Here is a 26,550-nt window from a genome sequence, read left to right as displayed (position 1 = left end):
GCGCGATCCCCGATGTTCACATTTCCCCTGGAAGGACTGGCTGGAGTGGAAGGCGGCGCGACGGCGCCTCGCGGGACGTCCCATTAAAATATTTCTCGGCTCCTACGAGTCCGCTTTAAATCCAGCCATTAAACGCGTGCGCGCGACCTCGTATTTTCGCGGTGCCGCGCGCGGTAATATTCCATCTCCGAATGAAGACGACCCACGCGTTTTCGTGCCGCGAATTCAGAAGCGAGTGTTGTACCCGATGTCCCGTCCCCTTGGAGGATTCACCGTCTTTCTGGATACCGGGAGAGCGGACTCGTTTCGTCGTTTAAGTCCCACCGGGGGAGAGACCCGGAATTCCGGCTTGAAAGGTCGCCAAGTTTCGTTCTACGGCCTCGCGCTTGCTCGCTCGCTCGCTCGCTCTCACCCCGTCACCTTTTCCGTCCTGCTTCTCCTTCGCCACTTCTCACATCCGAGGAACAACGGGTCTTCCGGCCCGCGACCTACGTACATACGTATGTACGTGGCGTGCGCGAAATTGCTCGGAAACTCTGGCAATAAGTCGCTGGTCCCCGACCTCGCCCACGCCGGAGATTCTTTCTCAGCCGCGTGAAGAAACGAACAAGCACGGGTAACGCTCCAAAGTCTTGCTTAAATGGTTTCCGATTATCGTTCCCTATTTTCTGCCCCACTCTTCGGTCGCTTTGTCCCCCCGGCAAATCGAAAACTCCCCGAGGAGCTGACGAGGCTTTCGCTTGGGGAGGAGTTCAGGATAGTTCGGAGTCGCATCGTGTGCGATTTTCGCGGCGTGAAGTTAGTTTATTTGAGCATTGAGGGTTTTTGTAATGATATGAAGTTATTGCTTGCGATAAATTAAGTCCTTTGCCTTGGGATTCATTCTGTGGAGATTTGTGATTCGTTCGTGTTGAGCGATGTTTATTAGATGCTAATTCTTACGATTTCATTGGTTCTGTAGAGTGTTCAATGTTTTTTATTCAAGTGTTTGCACAATTATTTATTGGGGAACCAGTGATCAGCCTTTGCATATCGCGCCGAATACCGAGCCCCATTACTCGTGGTTTCTAGAAAGTTGCAGGGTTATTAATTTAGACAAAGTTAAATCGCAAATGTCGGAATAATTTCACGTTAAAGATTATCCCGCTGCGTGAGGAACATACAAAAATTGCGTGTTAGTGCGTACGTGGAACGGAGATAGGACTTACGAAGGAAATGAAAATCGCCTGAAAACAACTGGCGCTGGAGCAACGTCCAGATCATGGGATCAGATTGCCCGGTAATTTGTAGACATTGTAAGATTTTATGGGCGCGAAATTAAGATTTTTAAATTAACTCTTAAAAGGCCAGCCTAGCGCGACGCTCACGGCCGCCGGCATTCCGCCACGTTTAAATGCAAATTCGAGGAATCACTGCCGCTAACTTTTGCACTTCTCCGCATTGTAGCAGAAATTTTAATACGCGGGTACCTACATTGTGGAGTTTATTTAAAATTCATACACCTTGTTCCAACGTGTATACATATTCAAAGTTATACAATTTCGCGTCGCAACATTTAACAAGCTAACGGTTACGTTTTTCATTACTAAATCTGTCGTCCGTCATCAACATATTGTACAAGGGATTTTATACGGTATTTAATGTGACAAAAGTACTTGTTGCTTGAGAGATTCGTAAAAACAGTACTTCAGGTACGAACTACAATGTTTATTTAACTTCAGCGTTGAAGTACTTTTTGAAGCATTCTGTGCAACAATGACTTTAATTTAATTGTAGTGTAATAGTGGATTGAAATATTAGATATTTCGATGTGAAAAGATTCGAAGAATATTATTCATTATTGAAGTACTTTTCTCAAGCATTCTATGCATCAATGATTAATCTAGCTATAGTGTAACAGTGAAAATATGAAATATTAAATATTCCGATGCGGATAGACTCTGAGGAAACAACGGAGAATGTTATGAAATATTCATTTTGTTGGGTGAAATGTATGCAAGGATAACCCGTATCAATTTTAGCGGAACTTCGCAGAATTTTGCTCGCACGTTTCGGTGTATAGTTTACGGTAAAAACGTGCGGACCCGCGCGGCGGGGATCGTCCCATAAACACATTAGCATTTGAAGGAAACCGCGGCGGAGGATGTCAGATATTCGTTAAGCAAATTCGTGCAGCCAGAAGGAAAACCACCGCGGGCGGTTCTACGTAACACGTGGTACGAATGCGACGAATAAATTTCTTGCATCGCTGTATCGTCGCGTCCGCTGTTCCATACTGTTGGCTTTCATTAAGAAAGAATTCCCGAAATTCATCACGGTCCTCGTCGACACGAACGCCGCGTCCATAATTTCATAACGTGAACGTGAGAATATATTCCGAACGATATTAATAACAGTTCTTGCGAATTTTAACGAGAGAACGTCATTGCCGTGCGTCATCAACTGACATTCACATGTGTTTAAAAATACACAGCTCAGGCTACTGTAATTGAACTGTTCCTTTACGAATTGATTAACTCTACAAAATAAAAAGTGGAAATTGTTTTCTTACATTTTCCCGAATGTCAATGTCGAACTGCATTCGAAAGAATTCAGAAAATGGAGTTAATTCACAGAAAATTCTTATGAATCGTTCTAGAAAATGACACGAAGGAAATTGTCGATATTCAAGTATAAACCCTACGTACGTTTAATTTAAAAAATGTCCAGGGAAATCTCCAGGTAATAAATACGAAGTTAACACCAGAATGAAATGCGAGAATGAAATCTGACAAGGAAGATACACGGTTTTACTAATTCCTAGTACGATAAAGCACGACGAGTGAGGTCGAGGGAATCTCAGTTTCGGGGTCTAATCCCCTGTGATCGTCGCCGCGCAGAAGAGAAAGCAGCCAGCCGCGTGCTGAGCGAGAAAGAGCACGCCCCTGCGATCTCGAGAAGGGGGTAACGCTTTCGTCAAACAGACTGCCGCGAGTCAAAAGTCCGCGCGAGACAAGAGGGTGAAAAAGGGCAGAGATGAAACGGCTGATGCCGAGGCTTGTTCCGTTTTCTCCGCTTGTCCTCGCGGAAAGTGGAGCCCCTCGCTGGCGCGGCATATCCTTCGCCAAACAGTTTCGGCCGATACTTCACGATCTCGCTATTTCACGTTCGACTTAACTGTAACCGGGTCTATCGCTTCTTTGAAAGATGAAATGAAAAATTCTTCCGGAAACCGTTACCATTTTTAACATTGAAATTTAAAAATGCCTGATAGGGAATCTAATGTTTATGTGACTGAATATGATTTAGGAAAAGGAAATTTGATAAAGAATTTAGAAATTCAGATGTAGAAATTTAGGAACTCGCAATATTGAATTCTCAATTCATTTCGTATTAGATGATTACATTTAGAAACGTGTAATTAATACACAAATATTTCAGAGAATTTTTAGAGTTTTCAGAGAAAATAGTGAAACTGTGCTTTACTGCTACGAGTTGAAGAATTACTAAGCTTTATAGAAGACGTGGTAACGATTCCAGTCGTTTCTCTCCGATACTTTAGAATTGTTGGAACTGTCGTTCCAACGCGATGCCTGTCTTGTTTTATCGTAGCACGATGCAAACAACCGTGTCCGCGACGGTATTAGCGAGAAAGTAAAAGTTTGTTGTTTCAAAGTCGAATGGCACGTAACACGTTTACGCGGTTCGCGGGGCGAACGTGGCGGAAGAGTTGGAAAGGCAGAAAAGAGGGAAAAAGGACACTTTAAAGCTGCCGCCTCGCTCGTGACATAGTCCGGGACCGTGTTCCCGTACGCGAAGGGCAACGCTGTTATCTTGTCGAATATTTACGTCCGACGGTAACCTTCGGACTAACAAATAGCAACACGCGAAACTTATAAATATGAAAATTAGCCGGCTATATGTATCCGGTACACAAGGAATCGCTACTAAACGCTCTGCTCGAGTCAAACAACGCATTAATCTGAAATGAAATGTTAACCCCTTTAAGCGTTGAGTTTCCTCGGCAAACAATATTATTTCATATAAACTTCAAATCAAGTATTTAGTTTTGCTTCCACTTGTTTATGCGCGTGAAATTATTGTCACTCAATTCCTAATAATAAAAGCTTTTCGTTTACGCAAAAAAAACTAAACTGTACTCCTGCATTTGAAGACATTAATAACGTTTAATATTGCTCTTCGTGAATTCGTTGTGCTCGCGTATATAACGGACTCAAAGGGTTGAATCATTCAGGATTAATTCGCGATTCCGATGAAGAATTATTTAAAAGAGCCTTGCGCGTGAAATGAGTGAACAGCTCCAAGCGATTTCGTTTGAAACGGTAACCACAATTAACAGCTTCGACGAAATTCGTTGTTTCCACGCTCATTCTTTTCCTCGAAAAGCGCGGCCGCGATAACAAACTCTACGCGGCGCCGGTCGCGCCGTGACGCTTTTCATTAAGCTTGAACGTACCGTAATTGCGTTAGCATTCCGTGTGCCGCATTCGCTCAATGCCGCTGAACCAACACATCGTCATGGCCTCTGGTAAACCGTCGCAAAACAGAAAGAACTTGCCTGCAACGGTCTCGAAAAGCTCGTGGCGTTCACCCACACTCTCGTTGAGTGGTATTCCCGGTCGAGCAAACATTGTAACTTTCTTGAGGACCTGCTTAATGGTCGGTTAAATGATAAATAAACTGATCGAGCAGTTCAGGAAAGAATGAAATAGAAACTTTCATTGAATTTCATTTCTTTTAACATTCCTCTCAATGTGCTGTATTTGTTCACACAGAATATGAAATGTTGTTTTCACCGAATCTCGTGAATTTTCATTATAATCTTTGTTGTTAACGTGTATTCAGACTATATGTTATTTAATTCTGATTTCTTCCGATGAAAATTCAACCCTAAAGGGTCAAACGTTAAGTCGGAAACGTCACTTCCGTCTGAATACGTAACACGATTACGTAACTGTAGTTGTTTTTTGCAGATTTTTTAGAGCCACCTATCAAACTGCTACACGGGTCATCCGCGGGTTACACGTCCATCTTATTCAGGTACGAAAACGTGGCGAGGGGACCAGCACCAAGGGACTCTCGAGTGTCTTTTTACGATCCCGTTTTACCGGATCCGCGCGACCGAAGTATACTACCAGTGACCCTCGAATAGGGCGTACACATGAATCCAGGAGTGGTATCATGTAGACTTTTATGCCGGTTTTCAAGACGTTTGGATCGTGAGGATAGGAGCAGGAAAATGGCGCATGTATGGGTTCATGATTCATGGAAGCCTTTCTCGAAGAACTACACAAGTGGATGCAGGTTATCTTTCTACCTTTTCGTTAAACCTTCTATGAGATATCCGTTGCTGTGTTTCTATCAACGTTGCATCATTCTTCAAAATTTCAAATGAAAAATTGATAGGTTCCAATAGTCCGTGTAACCTACAAAGAATATTGAAGAGAGAATGTAATTTTCACAACAGAATTTCCTAGAGATATTTTTAGAAATTACATTAAATTTGTTTAAATATTTGTTCTGTATTAAAAAGGTTTAAAAAGCAAAATTCAAATTTCAATATTCAAATTTCAATATTCAAAATTCAAAGGATTCTCTGTGCACTCATTATTATGATTGTCCTTCCCGTAGGAAACTTTTCTTTCGTCCACTTTCTCAGCTAAATGGAAATGAGAAAGCTATTAGCGTGATTATGCCAGTATCAACCCTAAACCACAGTCAGTGGTCGGTCCTCGAGACAAGAATGCCTCGAGACCGACGAAACGCGAATAAATTTCTTCCCCAGAGCGAACGCGACGACCCGCCTCGCAGAGTACGGCGTGAAAAATGGCGGCGACGAATGCTGTTACTCTCCCGCGGCCAGTGAAACTTTATCGCTTATTGTCGCCGCATAACGGAGGTCTCCGTTACGGAAGAGAGAAAGCATATTTCAGATTCAAATCGTTGGATCTACCGATTTGAAGTGATATTAAGTCTCGCGAACGACCGGGACCGTAAAGACTTGTTAACAGGAGCGCGTTACTGGCGTTTTAGTACTTTAAGAATTAATGGAACGCAATAAAAAACAGTTAACACAAATAGAGACAAATCTGACGGAAAAATTTGAGGACCGTGTTCTCATCTTTCACGAGCATCAGCTGCGGAAACGTGAAGCTTTTATTGATAGACAAGAAACAGTTACTTGGTAACAAAGGAATAATTCCAATAATAAAAAAGGAACTTTAAATGTTCGATGAAACATTTAGTATAAAACATTCCTTCAACGTTAAGTCAATTTTCATTCATAAGAAGTTAATATTCATTTCACTAACAACTCACGATAACAAAAATAACAGTAGTCAACGTCACAGTTGATGTACTAAATTTGTGCATAACTAGTTCTGATAACCACAATGAAGGATATTATCCTCTAATTACAACAACCGGCGGAATAATACGCCCAATCTGATGTATTCGTTACGTATTTCAATTCGGAGTTTCTCAGACGCGATCTAAATTAATCGTATTAAAAATTAATGGCACCTACCACGGATCTCTGAGTCATAACGGTAACAAATATCATGCAAAGCGGCTAATTATTCTGCAGAAACCCGGCATAACGCGAGTCGTTACATTGTCTGTCAATTAAATTGTTCCTCGGTCTGTTTATTACTTCAGGAACAATTACGCGGCCCGCAGCAGAACCGTGTTCAGAGTAATTCACCGGCGGCGGGCGTGACAACAATTCACGACAAGAGATTCGGCGCGCGAATCCCGGCCGTCGTTCGCGTAAATACTTTTCCACTCGGTCCCCTCGAACGTGTCGCGGCCCTTTTCGAGCTGGTTGCCCGGAAGAATGCGCTTCTCGTAGCCCGCACGCGAATTTTCTCTTTTTCTACCGTCGTTGCCTTATAAACGAGGCATTCGTGTAATCCCAGTCTGTCTGTATTATTTAATTTCCCCCGGCGTCCCGCGCACCAGGTTACCCGCTCGCAGTTTACATTTTGTTTCACCGTCACTCGGTCCCTCCACTCGGTTACCGCGTATTTACGTTTCGAATAATCCTTTATGCGCTACGGCTGCTCTCTTCCCTGGCCGGCGAATAAAGACTTTATTCTATTCCGCTTCATTTTATTCGGTTTACCGCGGCACGCGGAACACTGCGCTGCTCGGTCAAATGTATGGCGCAAGCGGGCAATGATTCCTTGGTTGAAAATCGACAACGGGAACAAGGCGTTCTTAACTTTTCCGTTGCTGAATAGTTTGCAATGCACTTTAGTATGGAGATATTGTGGACATACAATTTTATTCGATTTTCAAGATTTCGAGCATTTGGTAAATATAATAATCTTGAACTTGTGAATTATGATACTGTGAGTCTGTCACAAAGTAAGACAAAGATTCTCCCGCCAATGATGATGCTTCAGTATCTACAGGTACTGCTACATGGCGTATACTCGTTCAAAATATGCAAAGAATTGAAGAAACTATATTTTACAGACGTAAAGAAGAATCTGAGAAAACCATACAATTTATTTTATATTCTTTCGTTCAATTTTATGTAAAGATGCCGCTATACTGCGATCGTACTTTGCTGGGTATCGTGTCCAGTAAACAAGATTGTGTTGAACGTCCAGCACACAGCGCGCGCGCACCCGGAACACGTCGCGATCCAGTCAGATAATCGGACGATCGAACCGGTCGCGAATACCGAGCAGATCGGACGACTCGGCCGCGATCGGAATTGCTAATTAGGCGCGTGTAAAATTATTGTAAATCGTCGAACCGGCGATTATCGTAAACAGCCAACACTGATCGGGAATAATTCACCGGGCGCGGCTCGTTCGCGTTTATCCGTCGCGTCCGTGGGACCAAATACGGAACCCGCGATCCCGGTCGATTCCTTCGGAATTTTACATACGACCGGAGCGAATATCCGAAGTTGCTTCGCAAGTTCGCAAAAAACTTTCGCTCGATTGCACTGAAAACGTTTCATAACGCATGAACATAACTTTACCGGCGAATTCGATGAACGAAAATGGATATTTCAGCCACCAGAAATCCATTAACAAGCTTTTAAATGTCGCGAAATCGACAAAAAATAGCATAATATAGTTCTCTTAAACGAAAATCCTGAATTGGGATATTATTCCGAAATGACTTGTTATTAGTTTTATATTGTTTTTATCACACGGTGCTCGTGTAAATATCCGATTATACTGCACATCTTTATACAAACTCAAATCTTTAAGAACATAATTAGAAAACTATAATTACGCCAGAATGAAGTTTTTCTTAATAAATACTACGAAAAGTATCGAGTGTATTTTTAGAGTCGACTTTTTCGAAAATGAAGTCTCAAATGAAAAACTTCTATTCGATATTTTCGACTTATTTTTGCACATAGAATCATTCCCTATTCGGTTATACCGCCAGTTACACGACACCTTGTAGATTCTTTCATACCGTGTGTATTTTGTGCAATTTTTAATTCTTGAATATCCCATAAATGCATAAAAATCAGTACATCATACTACATATCATAAACTATTCATGTACAGCCCATATGAATCAGTCGGGACAACGGTGAAAGGTCAATCGAAACGGGAGGACTCCGTGTTCTTGACGTCGGGCGTCATTGGAACACAGTCGTGGCGCGGAATCAGCTCGACTCCGCTCCGCATCGGTGTTCTCCGCGCGTCGTCGCTCGAAATTACACCGTGTCTCTCGTCCCGTTCCTCCCGGGGCCACAAATCGCTCGAAGAATCTAGATCTCGCGCAGTCCTTGCTCCACTTCCACCGTAGTACACGCGTTTCAATTACCCGCCATTTCCCAGCGTGTCCTCCCGCTATTCCCTCCTGAAAACGTTTTATCATACGGAACGAAACCGGTAACTCGATAGCTAGCTCTTTCAGACATCGAAGAGAAAACAGAACCTTTTAAACACCGAGGAACGTCTCTCGAACACGGTAATTCGGTTCAACCGGTGCTTCCGCTGCGATTTCCGCCGCCCGAGGGTCCCTTTGATCCTTTGCGTGTAAATCGTCGGCCATCGGGAGGTCCTTTATCATTTCACGGAACTAACATTGTGGATCTGATGGTTATAGAGTCAGGATAATAGAAATTTTCTGGATGTTGTTTTATCCACGTATTGTTAAGATTGTATCCTCAGAACGAGTTCTTGTTTTTGAGAAATTGTAGATGTTACGAAAATTTTAAGAGGTTCGAAGAAATACAATTGAATAAATCGAAATATCTCTTTCTTCTTAATATGTTGAACATATTCGTTGAACGAACGCCTTGCTTTCGTCTCTTAACGTCATCTGAAAATTTATCACCATTCCTTCCCGACGAGATTAAAAAAATTTCGATAAGTCCACCGAGAACACTGAATAAGTACAATTCCAAACGTCCCCGGTGCTAAGCGCGTTTTAAATGCTCCGTCGACCTGAACTGGTTTCTCCGGGCCGAGACTCATCAGCCGCCCCCATCTCGGTTAATGAAAGTTTCAAACGACGCTGCAAAGGATCGTAAAACATACAATTCGCCCCGATCCCGTCCCCACCTGTCTTCGCTCTCGCGATTGTCTGCGAATCCGCTCTTTCCGCCGCAAAATTGCCGAACTATCGGTCTCGAAACGGGTGGAAAACGTCACCTGCAGCACCGACAACCGAAAGAAAAAGCGAAAAGGAAAACGAGGGTAATCGTTCGCGCGCACTGACCGCGAAACATAAATATAACGGCGCGATTTCGGCCTTTGTCCGCGGGTCCGGATGGTCGAGTGTATATCCGCCGTAAAACCAACCGGTTGGCCGCGTGAAATGACGTGCGGAATGGCCGATGCATAAAAGACAAACATAAAGAGGAGTATATCCTACCTGGTGTGGCTGCAGGGTGTCGGGGATGGACTGTAGTGCTATTAGCCAGCGGTGCTTACGGGGCGCATAAGCGCAACCTCCACCTCCGAGCTACTCCGGTTTTGTCTCTGCATCCTGAAAAACCGAGAAATAAGCGGAATGAGCTTTGCGCCGGCCAAACGTCGCTTAAGTAAACGGAACCAGGCTGGACAAGCACCGTTCGCCCCGATAATACTCGTAATAGGGGCGAAAATACTGTGTAATTTTCATTCAATCCGAAACGGCCGGGTGTAGAACTGACGGCGCTCTCTTCGGAAGAAAAGGGGATACGGATAAATTGAATTCTTGCTTTAATTTATGGATATCAGAGGTTTGTTAATAACTGTGGAAAGTTTAATTCGTTACAGACGCGTCGATATTTCATGTTAAATACAGTTCTTTCGTCATCATTGTAGCCCGATTCATCATGGATTAAACATGCAATTGTAGCGTTGCGTTAGTCGTACGTTGAATACAGTTGTTCCAAATTTATTTTACCTCTCCCTTCGAACGTATATAGGATGAAATTGATTTGAAAACATATGTTTGGTATTCAGAGTTTTTCAACCCTTTCGTGATCAATGAAGCGTGTTCCACGTTAGAGGCTGAACTAAACTGATCCCGAATCAGGTTCGGTGACAAACAAGACGACGGACGGTGGACAAACAGTGAATTCTTTAAAAAAGAATAATTCGGTCACGAGTGGTTTAAAGGAGAATTACCTTTTCCCGTTGAGTTACTCATTGTTTTGAGGGGCGTTAGGAGGAACGAGAGAGGAGTCTTTTCAGGCCTAATCGAAGCATTGTTCCGCATAGGCGATACGGAGCCGACCACGGTGGAGGTTGAACTACTTGGCCTCGGTTGGGATCTCTGTTGACTCGACCCTTTTTCGAGGCATTTGGGTCGCGGCGAACCGGGGCACACATATTGCATCTTGTAAAGCTTATTTCCTCCGCATTGTCGGACGAAATTTCCGCAAAGTTCGGCTCTCCTCTAATTCCTCTCGAGATATTGGCGAGCTGTACCGCGCGGTTATCTTGATAACGATCGAAACAGCGATCAAAAAATTTCTCGGAGGTCGCCTTACGCGGATGCACGGGTGTCCGCTTTGAAATTCCGTCGAACAGACTCGCCTCGCGTTGCGATATCGCTTTTAGATACACGGTGGAAAAGTTTGATATTAAAAAAATATATAAAATGAACGCAGTTGGCGGAGGATTGATGGAAAACGCGGCCCCGGCGCAGCTGCACCTATGGGGGTTTCGACGGCGCATCGATATTCGAGCGGCGTGTACGATTGAACGTCGATGCACGCTTTACTCTCGGTCTGCAGCCGGTTGCGCGTTGAAAAACTACGATCACGATGCAGTTATTGACGTCAGTTTCAGCAGCTACGAGCTAAGAGGAACCCAGACAGAAGTAGGTATTTTCTATAACAGACCCGTTGCCTGTTTCATCAATACGTATTACAGTAACCACAATCCTTCGCAAGACGGAAAAAGAATATACGTCTAGCTTTTATTAACATCGACTTACCAGTTTTGTTACTTATGTATCCGAATTTAAACAAAGATACGAAGATATCTCTCAAGACGTTAAGCCCAAATTGCAGTCCATTAACAAGAAGCCTATCAACAAACGTTAAGCAAAGGAACATCCAGGTCCCTTTCCCAGAAGCCGAAAATTCACTGCACATCTCGCGCCAAAATTACGACCAATAAACTCCCGCGTATTAATTAATATTGTCACGGAACGTAATACCGCGCAATATCATAAAATCGCAATTAGCTAATGAATCATAAAAGATCCGGCACGAGGGTGCGCGTGCTCGGATCCGCGACGGCGCCGCAGAAAATGAAGCTGGCATACGTGTAATCGCGTAATCCCACCTGACTGCGACGAGCGCATTATTCCCTCAACTTCGACAGAAAATAGCTTCGGTTCCTTTAACTTCGGTTCAGCCCGTTGCCATGGCCATTAAACTTTCTCCGCGGCGGAACGCCACGCGGAAGCCCATTACGAAGCATCCGTCCAATTAAAATACCTTTGGCATGTCGGTGGAGATAATCGCGAGCGCGATTCGAGCGGTGTTTAATTGTTTCTTCGCGAATTAATACATATTCTCTGGGCGTTAAGCGGATCAAAATAGAAGCGGCCGGGGCGATATAAAATTATCACGGTCGAACGTTCCGCGGGAGCCAGTGCGCGCCGTCTTTATATCGGCACGCGAGCCGCGCGATTAATGGGTAACGACAATTAATGGTTTAATAGGGGCGGCGGGGTAGCGGAGCGTCGCGAAACAGCGTTCCGCGCGAGTAAACTTCGCGTAGAAGCCGCGTAATGGGTTCAGGAAGGAGAAAGGGCGGGCCGGCTCACCGCGCCGCAGAAACTTTATATTGGATTTCATATTTAATGCAACATACACCGTTGCCGGCGAGCGCGCACGCGTGCAGTGCCTTGCCTTCTCTCGGATAAATTATTTATGTCGGGACGCTTTGTCTGTGTCTGGCAAACGCGACCGAACTCGACGTTGGAACGATAGAAAGAGGAAGAGAGAGTGGGGGAGGGGGGAAGCAACGGAACGAGGGAAAAGCGGGATGACCGTTGAGAGGTCGCGATAAGCCCCGAACCGAGCGAACGCCGCCGATCCTCCGGAGCGTTTACGATGAAATCTTGCTGACTCCATAGGACTCGTGGAATGACGTTAAATGACACGGATCAAACCCTGCCCTACCCTTTACCGTTCAGCCATTGCTTCCCATACTGTTGGAAATTGTTTTGTTCGCGGTTTTTAGGTAGAATTGAAGTGGAATGTTGCTTTAGATGCTGATTTTCGTGAATATGTTGGTGTAAGGAGATGTAATTTGGATTGTTTGAGGTTTTCCGTAGCACTTTGATATGTTGTTGTCGTCATGATATAGCGCGGTCGTAAATTCAACTTTTAAGATAGGATTTTACTATCGGTATTAACTGATGCTGTCGTAGTTCGGCGCTTATCAAAGATACTGATCATAGTTCCGAATCTTAAGGAGATCGCGTTTCTGTCAATTCGTTTGTACTATCGCTTGAAACAGGTTTAACGTTCGACCGATTTTAAGAGCTCACTGCATGTTGGCGACGACTATACTTAGCATTCCAAGATGCTTAGTTTTACATAAGCACCCGGTTGTCTCAAATTTCTTACGCCAATTACAGGTAGATTGTCTAATCAACGCCAGTTTCCTGATACGAGCTTGAAATTTCTGTTGCACAACAGTCGTCCAACCTGTTTTGTTTAATTAACGGATATAAAATACTTTCACCATTTATCCATAAGTTACGTAAGTTTTCGGAAGTTACCGAGAACAATACAGAATAATAACGCGGTACAATAAGCAAATACCTATTACTGTCAATAATATCATAAGATCAAAGTTCAAAATTCCTTAAACGTCATACATACAATAATCAAGTTCGTTTTGTACCCTTCTTAACTAATTACGAATGTCCAATAATTCATTCGATCCCACAGTGTTAACTCTCGTGTTTGTAAAATTTACTCCAGAACCTTTCGATCAAATGTGATCGCGCGAGAATAATCAAATATCGGAGGATCCAAACGATGACTCTTTCATCAAGAGATTCATCTGAGAAATTGATGGAACAAGCTCCACCCCTCACCCCTCCGGTGAAAAACGTTTCATGGTAATTTAACGAGCGGGTCGCCCTCTCCCGGAACGTAATAACACATCGTCCATTCTGACGGCCGGGCGTCTGACGTAATAGAAGCCGCATCCCCCTGACGCAGATGCTCGCTGACGCTGAATATACGATCCCCGATGACGCGAAGTGTTCCACGCCTTCCGAACTTTCTGGGATGTTAACTCGTACCCGGCCGGGATCACCGATATCGTCCTGAACGGGATCTTTTAAGGGTCCATAATATTCAGAGGTTTAGATCCACGCCGGTGAAGGGTCGTAAAAATCGCGGGAGCGTTAGCGGACACCTCAGCGTTAGCAGACCCTCGAAAAGGATATATAAATTATCCGGGAATCACCGGGGAACAGAGATATACCTGGGATTAATCGTTTCTAAGTTACCAATCGATATTGCCGTATAATTTTCTGACGGCAGGCGCGTCCCAGGAGAAAATGGGAACAACGAACCGACGAGGTGGATCAATAGGAACGTTAAACGCATTTATGACTTAATCGTGACCTTCGGAGGAAAGGGAATGATCGATGACTTCTTCCTTCGTCGATAGTAATGAAAGCCTGATATTCTTTGTAACTCCCGGAAATTGGCGGGTGTCGCGTCATTAATGGTATCGGTGCGCACCTTTCGTCGTGTAATGAGCGACTGAAATTCCTGATATTATCTACTGTCCCATTAATTCCGTCGTCTGTGCACAGCACTTTTAAACGCGCTGTGAACCATCTTTTAATAAGAGGTCTCGCCGGTCATTAGATATGCTAACATCTTTAAGGATTCTTGGAAACGGATTGTTAGCGATCCGGTTGTCCCGTGATCGGGCTAACCGGACGATGGTGTTCAAGTATGTACCGGTTTCAAACTCCTACTGCAGTTCCATCTCTTCTCTTATAGCTAGGTTACAACGATTGGCTTCGATAAACGTGAGAATCGAAAGTCATTAATCCCATTCTGAATGAATAAAATGCGTGTGCCACTCCGTCGCGCGTTTTCTTGTTTTCTCTAAGGCTCGCGGAACGGTGGGAACGATTCTCACGGGTATTACCACGTGAAATTATTAATAATTTACTCGTAACTGCTTGCCTATTAATTTCTTATGGATCGGCGGTACGGGATAATGTTTGCCGAAGTAAATAGACGCATGGGATAAGTGGGAGTTGACATGCCTGATGGCGGAGTTGCTGAACGTTATACGAGCATGTTTTGACTCGTGGAATCCGATATAAGCGAGTTCGATATTTATAGTGTACGATCAGTAACTCTCTAACTTCTCAGAAGTATTAGTCACTCTCAAATTCTTTTAACAGAATACGCTACACTCGATGCTATTTTAATATCAACATTAATATAGTTCATATCTGATTTTAGAAATGAAATCACATACATCAAAGTGTAGTTTAACTTTTTTTTAACTAGTTCCCCAACAATCCAAAATTACCGTTCGATGCCCAGAACGCGCCAAGTTCACCGGATGACCCGGTGTACAACTTATTTACGTTCAGGGAAAAACTTGACAAAAGTGATTTATAGTTAAACGGACGAGCAAACTGTAAATCTTCATTTCCAATTCCGAGTTTGTCTCGCGCGCGGGTGGAGGGAGCTGTTTGCGGGCGAGCGAACTTCGTGCACGATTTATCTTCGTCCGCGGGAAGTTTTGTCGTGCCGCTGAAAATATATTTCAATCCGGCCGAGCGACGCAAACGATTCCCGCGAATCGGTTGCGAGCGTGTCGGCCGGCGGAGACGCTTAAAGGCGCGTGGAAACTCGTTTCCCTGGAAACTTTGATCGAGATCTAAACGCTGGCAGTTAGCGGGAATTCGTCGGCGTGCCATCACGCGGAAACGGGCGACGCGTGTTTGGTCGCCGGGCGTGACGGTATGACGAGGTAATCAACCGTGCCAATGACAGAGATAATGCGTGTTGCTTTCGGAAACGAGCGGATACCGCGACCTACGTTTGCTGTCCCCGGCTGTGCGGTGGTTTAGCAGCGAATACATGTCCCCATCGAGAAATAGATGCGGTGTGCACTAGAATTGGTGTACTACAACCGGAACTGAACTAGCGTGACGTTTTTGAATCGGAGTATCATATTTCTCCTTCCATTTTATCGCGGAATGAAAATTTTTGAACACAATTGAACGATTATTCGAATTCCTGAAATTTATCGCATGGAACTGTTTAAATATTGGATCCACGATAGTTATTCAAATTTCGATCGTATGATTTCCACTCAACCTACGTTCGTATCCACGGTATGTTTTATTATTTCAATTATTTGTTTTAATAGAACACTCAAGTGCCAGTAACTAGACGAATAAATCAGAGCCATAAATAATAACATTACCGACTTTGATATTAAATCAAGCACGCTTCGTGTATCCTGCGCTAAGTGCACGATTTTAGCTGTAACCATAGCCCATAAAATGTCACGCGATCCTTCGGTGAGGCTAAATCAGGAGATGCAAATACGTACCGGATCTGTCTCGAATAACGTCAGAATTATGGACATACTTCGCTGTAATTACTAACGACCGGTTTCCATCGGTATTCCTGATTACTAACACCGAGCCTCGGCGAACATTCCACGTCAAAGATTCCCGTAACAGAGTTCCCCCGGTAACTGGTTGACCGAGGTCGATTATCAAGTAGTCCCGGGCATTCCGAGCGGTCCGAGACCAGACAATAAACGACCGCAACTACTTTCTCCCCAAGTCCGACAGGGACGATGCTGATTACCGTTCGGAGGCCAGCGGGGCAGCCGAGGATTATTACGACAGCGTAATCTCCATTGTCTTCACGCGAGGAATTATATGAGCAGGCCGCCAGCGCCGCAAAACGTACCGCCGCAGTACCTCCTCGCGGTCGACGCGGTGGAAAAAAGCAGAGAAGGAAAAAAAAAGGAAAGTTTCCACGCTCGAGGACTACCTTTAGCTTCGCGGAGGAGTATCAGCTGGTTACGGGCGTGTATTGTCCAACGCAGAAAATACTTCGCTTGTCCTAAAAGCTAAAAAGTCAGGGAGGCAAGGGAACACTTCCGCTCACGATATTCAAGCCGCCTCGGTCTTCAACGCGTGGTCGTTATTGGCACGCGGCAATAACACAAGGTGGAAGTGAGTCCGAATGCGACGGAGTGAGATGCAACGAAAGAGAATGAAGTTGGCGACACTGTGAATTTTATTTTCTTTCGTTACATCTCACTCCGTCGCATTCGGTCTCGCTTCCATCCTTTGTTATTGCCGCGTGTCAATAACGACCACGCGTGGAGGTATCCCCTTGCCACCCTAACTTTTTAGCTTTCAAGACAAGTGAAGTCTTTTCTCCGTCGGACAATAACGTTAACTGCAGCGTCGCGGCATTAAATTTCATTTCGTGGAAGAGTTTTGTCGAATAAATAAGAACTTTCAACAAATTCTCGTTCCCTCTACACGCGTTTCTATGGATTTTCGTCTGAAGCGAAATATTATTGTTACCTTCGATAATTTAATGCCGGACCTTTTAGAGCGGGTACGCGATTAACGCGCATTTTACACGTTACCAACGGTACCAACAAAGTACCGTTATCGTGGCCGCGAATAAAAGAATCTGCTAAAAACCGGTCGCATCAGATTGGAAGCAACAATTCAGAAAACTGAATTCGAAAACGGGATCCCGTACGTTTTGTGGCGAACGCCGAAAATAAAATTCAAACAGCGAAACGTAACGATATCAGAAACGCGCGGGTCGGAGAATCGAACCCAGGTTTCCGTATCAATTGTTCCGGTCCCGGTATTCTCTCCGCGCGATCTTTATTCGGTTTACCTCCGCCGCCGGGATACACGATACGAGCATATTTCCGCGAACGGGTTGGTCGATCTCCCGTCTCTATCTTATTTTTTCACTAAACGGGAAGAGTGCGAAGTTCGTCGTCCTTTCGCGGAATCGCGCAGACGTGATTCACCGAGCGCACGAAGGATATTTAAATTTACACTGCCGCGGAACGTGACCGGCTCGGCGGCAAAATAACGGGAAACAAATAGACACGGCGCGGGAGGGATGCGGCGCGGCGTGTACTAGTGTATCTAGATTTAATTCCTTAAACGAATCACCGGACGCGAGCCAATATCCCAGGAGCACCGGCGGCGGTCGCTTTATCGTCTCTCCCCGAAACTAGGGGAGAGATCGTTAGGTCCGTTCGATTGCGAGTCTTCGTTCGGATCGCGTTTTCCGGTCCGCGGTTGCGGTCGGACTGGGATCCACGGGCAACGGAACGGCGAAGGATCGAACATGGTTGGTTTGACAAAGAGAGAATAACGGAAAAGAAAAACGAGGAGAAACGAACGGACCTAACCCAAACCACAGAACGAATACAATTTGTTCGAGCTTTTAACGCGGACAGTTCGGGAAACAATTGGTCACAGATGACGGAGGAAAGTTAACCGCACCGCGGGGGGGAAAGCGTAAAGTAAATCGAGAAAGATTTCGCGATACGGAGGAACGAGGGAGACGCTAGATGTTGAACGACTCTCCACGAGATATTAAAGGGCGAGGGAACAGGGGAGAAGACCGTTGAGGGGCGGGAGGGTTGTGGAAATAGGTCAGAGGGCAGAGGTCAGGCGCGCGGAAAAGAAAACGGTCATGGCTGCCTTCGGCTCTCCTTTTCCAAGGCACGCGTCGTTCCTCTTCTTTCGCGCGCGATCGATCACCGTGGCACCCGCGGTTCTCCCTTTCGTCTTGCCTTTCGCGCTCGATTTATCACTCGAGACTCTTACGCTGCCGGCGGAACGCTCGCTGAAACGACGGTCGTCGATCAGAATCCGGATTACGTTGACTAATCGGGGAACATTAATGGCGGGGCGCGGAATGAGCTTTGTTGACACTCCGGCCGCTGCGTTTGACTCTTTATAAAGCGAAATCCCCTGAGGCAACGAGATTTGTTGATTGCGGGTTGAACGAGGTTAATTGATCGCTTTATATTTTGGAGAAGTTTTAAGTTGAATGTTCTTCTGTATTATTGGGAGAGGTTACTAACGAGAATGATGATACCTGTTTTAATGAGAAATTAATGCTTTCGTTTGATTCTTTCTGTGTTCTTCTAAGCTGTGATAGTTTCGATAATTAAGTTTGTAAGATTTTTAGTAATTTTTTAAGATACTGAACGTCGTAATAGCTGATTTCGATCAAACCAAAAAACTTGCTTCATCCGAGGATGAAAAAACGGAGGATCCCCTCGTGTACCGAAGGGAAATCCTTAAATCATTCCTAACAGTTTCAATCTCGGCAGACCTTGGAAGTTTTACGCCATACCGAGTTGTACTTACCTCGAAAGTTTCTTCGGAGTTACAAATTAACTCTGAAGTAGTTGAGAATTCCGAGGACTTCTGGGAATCATGCGCGCGAATGAAAACGACATTTGAAAACGCTCTTTCTTCTTGCGAAAGGAGCTCAGGTGAAACTGTTATTTGAAAGTTGCGTCGATGTCGAAGAATTTAAGATTGACTTTTGTAAACCAATAGCACGTTATTCATTAACGATACGTGCCTCTTTTTAATCCTACGAGAAACTCACTAATCCAGAAATCCTAAACATTGAATTCGGTTACCTTTAGTCCCTTGCCAAACAGTATTGCGCCAGACTCACAAGAAAGATCACAAACGGAACTCAGCAAAAACAAACATCACACAGTTCATTTGAGATCAAATTAAATATTTTTCTTTTATCAATTGTCATGCTTTCAAACGTGGATATAAAAATATACGAAATTCTTCTTTATTTCTAGTAAACTGTTAATATTAAAGTGATTCCAGCAATCGCAGTTACAAAACTGATCATAGGATAAGGGGTTAGCTATCAGTCGAAATTCATAAAAGACTTTCAATCCGAACTTACTAATTACGTCTCCGTAATTATCAAACCGTTTGCATTCTATACAAAAACATATTTCTCATTTTCCGTCAAACAAAAATATTGCTGAACAAGCCTCAACGATGATCGTCAAGAAAATCGGCAGATTTGTTCCGCAACGGATACAAAACCCTTGCTCGAAACTCGAGGTCGGCTCGATTCAGAAGACTCTCGGATTCAACCTTTGGACTTCACAGTTGTTTCGAGTGGCCGAGTAGCTCCATCAGAAAGCGATACTCCCACGCGTGGGAATAGTTTCCGACCTTTTCCCCGGCAAGCTGAACTTCGTGCTTCGCGGGGGCGGAAAAAGGGGTGGTCCGGTGAAACGAATGCGAAAAAGTTTCCGTAAATAGTCTAGCCGGAGTAGCACCGGGTTTTCATTAATTATCGAGCCGACGTTACGTTGTTTAACGTTTGGATCTTCTCGCTAATTGGCGTCGGTGCAGTTTTCCTTCAACGAGCGACCGGGGCGGGGGTTACGGAGGGGGGGACAAGTTGCGAGGAGGCTGTCCGGCCGCTCGCCGGCGTTCATCTCGCTCTTTAGCTCTCGAGGTACCCGGAGGACTTTACGCGGACTTAACTCGACGATAACGAACCACCGCCGCTTAAGTTCGACGATGGCGCAGCGTTAATTGGTTCAGCCGAAAGCGGCCGCGGCTCGAGCTTCGTTTTGTCCGGCGTACAATTTACATTTATTTCTCGCCGGGGCAGAAGCGGAATTGTAAAGCGTACGGCCGCTCGCCACCGACGCTCGGAATTCCGGATCCGGCAGCGGGAATTCAATTGGTGAAATTCGACGGAACCGTTTAACGAGACTGCGCGTATTGTTTGGCTCGCCGGACGGATGCCTTCGATCGTTGCTTCGTTCCTCGTTAGCAGGGATCGTTCCGCTTTCTTCTGCATTCTACGGATTCTGTTTATATCGCTCGATTTAATATTTACGCTTCGCGCTTTGATGCGGATTTACCGAACACGAGCGTTGCAACGGCGGACGGTTAGAGGGAGATTGTATTAGACTGATTAAGTTCTGTTGTTAGCGTGCACTTCTACGAGAATGTTTATTCTTAGGATCAGCACAGGTTCCCAGGCAATAATCAAACAGAAAGTAGAACGTGCAAGACGTTTGTTTACCTTATTAAGTATTTTAATGGATTCAAAATGATGCGCGGAAATCATTAAATTTTTATTACACCATTTATAAGAGGACCGTGATACTAGGACCAACAGATTTACAGCCGGCACATCGGACAAAGAAAGCCAAATACGTTTCAGAGAGATCCTCAAACACGATGGCGCATTAATAATCCGAGGCTCATTAGCGAACCACTCAGAGAAATGTTTCCTGGACAATTGGTAATCGCCTCCGTTTGAAAGAGGAGGAGACGTGCCCGTCGAATCCTCGGAAATATGTACACGATAGTAAAATGTTGACTGAAGGATGGCTCGGCCGAGGGCGTACCCCATTAATCCGTCGTCGAGCAGAACAAACGTTCCGTCGTCTCACAGCGCCGGCGCGGAACGTTGCTGAGATTTATCTGCGGTTGGCGCGAAAGGTGAAAACGTTTCTGTCATTGCGTGAGGTCCGCTATCGGGGACGATACCTTCGGGCAACAACTTGTCCGTCGATCGGGACACTCGATAAATCTTCGCGGCAGCCTTGAAAACTCCTCCGCTCCGTTTCCTCGTCGCGCGGAGCAGAGGCGTCCTTCCCTTGATTTGCATAGGCTCCCTCCCCTCCGTGTAATGGCGTACCGTGATCCAACACTATAATTCTACCCCGAGAAAACGTCGAAACGAGGAGAAACTGCTCGAACACACCTTCCCTTCCGATGATCTCGGATTCTCGCATTTCAACGGACTTTAATAATTGGGTCGTTCGTTTTGAAAACAGTTTAAATTCATTTTACAACGATCATTTAAACATGAAAAGATAATGTGGAATTATAACTATTAACTTGATTTCTTTGAAAGGTGGACTTAAGTCGCTTTCAAAATACATACATGGGTCGATCGATCTAAAATTAATGTTACTTGTTACGAATATATGGTGAAAGTAAGTATTCAGTTTATTATTGTAATGTAATTAGATATTCATTTAATGAAATGGGAACTTTAAGGATCTATGAAATTTTTTAACGAAATGATGGAATTAATAAGTATCATGAAGTATCAAAATTTGACTGCACAAAGAGATGTTAAAATAAACCTTAGTAGTTTGAAAGTTTTGGGAATCTTTTTTGTGTTAGTGCATATTGGCACTGTGAGTATAGAAACAAATAGTAAACACAATTCTGCGATCGTTTCATTTGCTGACTCGCCACTATCACTCACAGTTGCAGGCTAGAATGAAGACAGACCCGTTTACTGTCAACTGGTCCCATAACTGATGTTATGTTACAAGCAGCCCAACAATAAATTATCTAATTAACAGAACGAGCAACATCAATCCTTGCATATAACTACCTAATTTAAATGGATAGTTAAACATTAACGACGTAAATTATCGAATCGCGTTTCTCGTGCATGGTAGGTGCAGGAACTAACGTTTCTTGTTGGCATCGTGGTCGTCAAGTCAGCACGGTGCACGCTCAACGTGCACGCTTTATTTTTGTTTTTAAGAAGAGTGGTAGAACAGGTCTGCTCCATATAGCAATTTAATTCTCTCGAAGATAGTAATCAACCGGTCATAAAATAATGCGATGCGTTTTTTGCGCGATCCCGTTACCAAAACGAACACGAAACTTACTGTTTAATAATCCCCGAGAGTGCCTGAACGTCTGGGCGACATGATTCCACCGGCAAGGGGTTAACGGCGGGGTTAACGATAATACTCCCCTATAATACAGCTGGTTAGTTCATACGAGAACTTCAATGACCACTCGCCTGGTCGTTTGCTGTTTCATTGTAGACTTTTATGGAAATCTGGTACGATTCTCTCTTCTGTCCCTTCAGTAATTGAACTCGTATCTCAAACAAATTCCATCGATCTTCGCCACAATCGATTTCCTTCGAAGAATTAATCGATTCTATCGAACTCCCCAGTAGTCTTGTTATCATTCCATTCGTGCCTCAATAAATAAATACAAAACGTCCAGAATGACTAACATATAATCCCAAAAACTAATGTACATTCTTTGCAACAACAAATCGGGAACAAAAACACCTGAATATTCTTTCATCAAATAGAATATGAAAGCATTAAAATAGTATTCCACTGTGAAAACCACAGGATGCGTTAAAACACGCTAGAAAAATTAAATATAGGACATAAACAGTTCTATCTAACGTCGACCGATCTCCGTCAAAAGAGGGCATGAAACTATCGCGGGAAAGCGTCGCGCGAGCGAAACCACGTCGCGCCGAGTTCACCGGTGCGATGTATCGTCGATTCCACGCTCGCTCTAATTACGCGTAATGCGGAATTAACGGGACGCGGGCGTATATCCACGGGTGACGCCGTTCGCGTCGACCGATAGGCAAGCGCGGACCGGGCCGATCCGGGTTGGATCGCAGTGAAACGGTGTTCGACGTTAATGTTGAATACGATTTGGCCGGGTCATATATCAAAATGCCCGTCGATGGCGCGGCGCGAGCAGGAGCCAATCCATGCCAGAAACCGCGTCGCGCGATCGGTGCTCAACGATGCTCCAAAATTATACTGAAAATTATCATTGGACCGGCCGCGTTAGAAGGTTCCGTTAAATTCGCTGTCTACCATGCTCTCGGGTAAAAATCATTTTATTAATGGTATGTTAAGCGTTATTTATTGTGATCCGTTCTCGGTCCCGCCTGCTCGGATATGCGATTCTAGGTAAAATGTGATTCTCGCTTTGGCGTAGGCCGTTAATGCGATCTGCCTTGTTGTTGCCGCGCGTTAACCCTACCCCTCAATTTATCTGTACAGTACAACCTCGATTAACCGGGATCTAGACTGTTCGGAGTCTTGGCTGAATTGGAACTCAACAATTTAGATCCTTAGATTGTACCTCGGAATACATACGATCGAATTTTACAAATACATCTTGAACAATTCCTTCTCATGCCTCCATTTATCTGGATTGTTAGATACCCTGTTTATTTGAATTATCGAGATTCTATTGTATGTAATTCCTTTATGTTATACTATAGAAATTTATGGTTTTATCATTGCTAATCGCGTCACTGATATTAGATATTACTGTTATTCGCACTATGATACAATAAGAAAAATCTATGTCATAGTCAAAGCTACATCAAGATCTAGAATATTCGAATTCAACGATCTGTGGAGCAATTTTGAAACAAGACTGCACGTTGCAGAAGCGGGAAACGAGTGCGGTACGAAATCTTTTATTACATTCGTTTAAATTTAATGGTCGTTTGCGGAACAGCCGCAATTTGTTACCGATCGGTGCAACATTCTACCGCATTATCGATTACACGACCGTTGAATAATTAGTGTCATTATTATCTTGCGGCTTAAAAGGGGGTGAAGTCTGATTAAAAATCGACGGTCCGGTCTCTCGAGCGTCCAGCAATGTTCAACTCACCGTCCTCCACAGAATGCAAAACGCTGAGAATCGAATTACAGAGGTAAAAGCGACTTTACAAAAGTCGCTCGATCGTTCGCGTTCCCCCTGGCGGGCAGCGTATATCAAAGCCACGCTGGCCGGCGATCGGCTTTTAATCGGTAATTTCCAACGCTTAATTAACGCTTGATGTATAACGTCTGGGCTCTGTCGATAAATAAAAGCGTGGCCGACGGCGTTACACTCGGATTGCGGGGGCGTGGGATGGGGGATCGAGGTCGCGACGCATTTCAATAAATTTATATTCGTCTCGATCCGTCGAGCCCGCACGATAACGTGATTTTCAGTCCCCCTCTCGTTCAGTCATCGATAGAAAACAGCTTTTTATCGTGTCAACGAAGTTTCTTTAGTTCCGTTCAGCTTTATTGCCGCGTCTTACCTTTTCACGCGAATAGTAATATCACCGCGTTATCAATTATCGCACTTGATAACGTTATTACTCACACGAGTCACTACGAAATGTTTTCGATACTACGTGACCGAGTTCTTAGTGAATTTTATTGTGCAGCGAAATTTTGGTACCGTTGATTTTTCTAATTCTCACTGCTTTACCTTCTTCTCTGCTTTAAGTATTCACGGTATGTAATCAACCATTCAAGAGTACAGAAAAATTAAACTGAAATGGGAAATATGTGGTTACAATGAAAACCTTTTCATTTCTCGAATAATACTATCGCGCACGAAAGACGATAAAACTTTTTCCAAACATTTGCATAAGAAGAGAGTCAGGTGTAATCGATCGAGTTCCATTTGAATTATTCGAAAGTGATTCTCTTGGCACGCGTAGCGAGAGAAACGACGCGTGCACGCGTTCCACTTTCTCCTTCCCCGGCGAATCGTCGTCGTCACCCTTGGTACACAAATCGCCGCGGCTCGCTATTACATATTACCTAACCGCGTGGGTGTGCACGCCGCAGTCGAGAATAGAGCGGTAGGTACGAGGTCGAGTGACGTCACGCGCGTTCGATGTTCCATCAAGTTCGTGGGCACGCTGCCTCTATTCTTTCCCCGGGAACTTGTGCAACGAAGAGGCGTTCGTTCGAAGCGAACGCTCGGGCCACGTAAATACGAACGATACACGTTACACTCGGCCATTGAGCGATGTTGCCCGCGAAGTTTCTTTACCGGAGGGAACACGACCCCGCCGTCCGAGTTTCCCGTGTGGGTGTTCGATCCCGAGAAACCTACGTTGCCTACTTGTTAGAAATAAATAAGGCTCGATCGGGTTTACGATGCAGACGTGATTCTTCGGCCGTTTTATGGATTTTCAATACGCGTTTCGCAGTTCGTTTTATTAATATCCATTCACAGGCAATCAAGCCTCGAGACAAGATTGAATCTTTCATGAAATTTATTTTTTTCCTTGAATCATCTCTCCGTTTAACCCCTTGGCTATAGAAGAATTTCGCGTATTTCTAAGGAAGTGTATTGAAACCATCTGAATACTGAATTCAACTAAACTAAACCAAGGTAAATAATCACATTTATATGATACATGACTTACGGAAGATGTAATTGTTGAATGAAAATTCATTTACGTCTGATCTAAGCGAGCTTCGCCGCAATTATTGTCAATAACATTTTACGGGCACGAACGGTACACCGAGAAAACAATTTTTTAAACGTCAAATTTTATGCGTCAACGGTAGCCAATGGGTTGTGTCGTGTACCTTGTTTTCCACCGACTATGTTCGGTAGTTAAACTAGTACTTCGCACGCCGAATTAACTTTGTGCGAATTTTTAGGTTTGTGAAGTGGACTGTATTTACTTGTGAAAATCAGTGTAGTGACTCGAAATATGTTCGATGTTCTCTATTTGCTTGGTTGACTATTTGTTTCCAACTATGATTCTCGACTCGCTATTCTCCACTCGCTATTCTCGACTCGCTATTCTCGACTCGCTATTCTCGACTCGCTGGGCCTCCCAGAATCGTCTTCGACGACACCTCCGCAATGTCGTCTTCACGGGGGTGAAGACGTTCTGGTTGGCCCTTTTCGATCTGAAAATGGTTGTGGAAGGGAGACACAATCCCTTCCCTTCTAGTCTTCCTAGTTGCTAAAGTTAATAACTAATTCGTCCCGTTTGCAATCGCCGACCGTGGCAGGTAAAAAGCAAGAAACGCTTGGCCTTAGAAACACATGCTAACGGACGGGCAAGAGAGTTAAAAATACTGGTGACTGGACACCAGATGTAAACAATAGGCAAAGAAAATCTACAGCAATAATCGCGGGCCTTATGGGTTCAGGGATTTATGGCTGCCACGGTCCCTTCTCGTAATACCGTAAGGACGATTGCAAGTTGTGAACGGGACGAAGGCTCCTATTATTCCGAAAAAACTACCAAATGTACAATAAGTCTTAGAAAACATAAAAAGTGTATACAAACTAAAAAGTACGATGGTTCTAAGGGGTCGGAGGAAACGTTAAGGCTGTAAGTGGCCTTAACATACCGCCCCCCTTGAACGGTTCCGTTCAACAAGTCTAAACTAATACATTAAACTGCGAAGTCTGGAGAGTGCATAATCATAAAAAACT

At 44.3% G+C, this 26,550-nt stretch overlaps 1 protein-coding gene across 10 annotated transcripts in view; it reads right to left on the bottom strand.

Moving 5' to 3' along the window:
• Positions 1 to 26,550, bottom strand: part of LOC116430907 (uncharacterized) — a 348,971-nt gene that overhangs the window by 88,465 nt on the left and 233,956 nt on the right. For all 10 annotated transcript variants that reach the window (XM_031985602.2, XM_076367565.1, XM_031985600.2 and 7 more), the window contains one exon: positions 9,859 to 9,972. The gene's annotated coding sequence lies outside the window, so the exon portion shown is untranslated. The remainder of the gene's footprint in view (positions 1 to 9,858; positions 9,973 to 26,550) is intronic.

Source organism: Nomia melanderi, chromosome 5, assembly GCF_051020985.1.
Source record: "Nomia melanderi isolate GNS246 chromosome 5, iyNomMela1, whole genome shotgun sequence".
Taxonomy (NCBI): Eukaryota; Metazoa; Arthropoda; class Insecta; order Hymenoptera; family Halictidae; genus Nomia; species Nomia melanderi.
This window is presented reverse-complemented; position numbering and strand designations above follow the sequence as displayed.